Source organism: Zalophus californianus, chromosome 9 (genome assembly GCF_009762305.2).
Source record: "Zalophus californianus isolate mZalCal1 chromosome 9, mZalCal1.pri.v2, whole genome shotgun sequence".
NCBI classification, from domain to species: domain Eukaryota; kingdom Metazoa; phylum Chordata; class Mammalia; order Carnivora; family Otariidae; genus Zalophus; species Zalophus californianus.
In genome coordinates this window covers 11,833,742-11,834,681 of record NC_045603.1, presented here as the reverse complement: position 1 = coordinate 11,834,681, position 940 = coordinate 11,833,742, and the positions used below count along the sequence as shown (strand labels likewise).

Here is a 940-nt window from a genome sequence, read left to right as displayed (position 1 = left end):
GCCCTTATAAGAGGGAGGAAGGGCCTTCATTTTCATTTGAAAAGAGAAGCATTCAGGGGCACCTGTCTGGTTCAGTCGATGGAGTGTGTGACTTTTGATCTCTGGGTTGTGAACTCAAGCCCCATGTGGGGTGTAGAGATTACTTAAAAAATAAAATAAAATCTTAAAAAAAAAGAATTCCATTTACAGTAGTGCCAATAAGCATAAAACACTTAAGTGTAAGTTTAATAAAAGTGATGTAAGAGCTCTTCACCAGAAACTACAGAACATTGCTGAGAGCAGTTAGACAAGACTTAAATGAACACAGACGTATAACATGTCACGGACTGGAAGACTCAATCTTGCTACCATGTCAGTTTTCCCCAGATTGATCTGCAGAGTCAGTGTAATGCCCAACCAAATCCCAGTATACATTTTTGGTAGAAATTAAAAAGCTGATTCTAAAATGTATATGGAAATACAAATGATCTGGCATGGCCAAAGCAATTTTAAAAGGAAGAACAAAGTTGGATGTCTTACTCTACTTCATCATATGACTCGCTGTTAAGCTATAGAAAACAAGACAGTGTGATATTAGCAAAAGGATAGACATATAAATTAATGAGAGAGACTGGAGAATCCAGAAGTAGACCCAAATACATATGGTCAATTGATTTTCGAGAGAGGAGCCGAGACAGTTCGGTAGAGAAATTACAGTCTCTTTAACAAATGGTACTGGGACAACTGGATATTCACATGATACAAATGATCATCAGTCTTTAACTCACATCGCTTCTCAGCCTTTTGGCTAGGATCAAGTGTAGTATCAGTCTTTATCTCACATCATACACAAAACTTAACCTGAAATGGACCAAAAAGTTAAATGCAAAAGCTTTAACTTAACAACTTGTAGAAGAAAATGTAGGAGAAAGTAATTGTAACTTTGGAGCTAGGCAGTGAT

At 36.9% G+C, this 940-nt stretch overlaps 1 pseudogene; it reads left to right on the top strand.

Moving 5' to 3' along the window:
* Positions 1-767: 767 nt before the first annotated feature.
* Positions 768-839, top strand: LOC113923313 (annotated as a pseudogene).
* Positions 840-940: the final 101 nt, after the last annotated feature.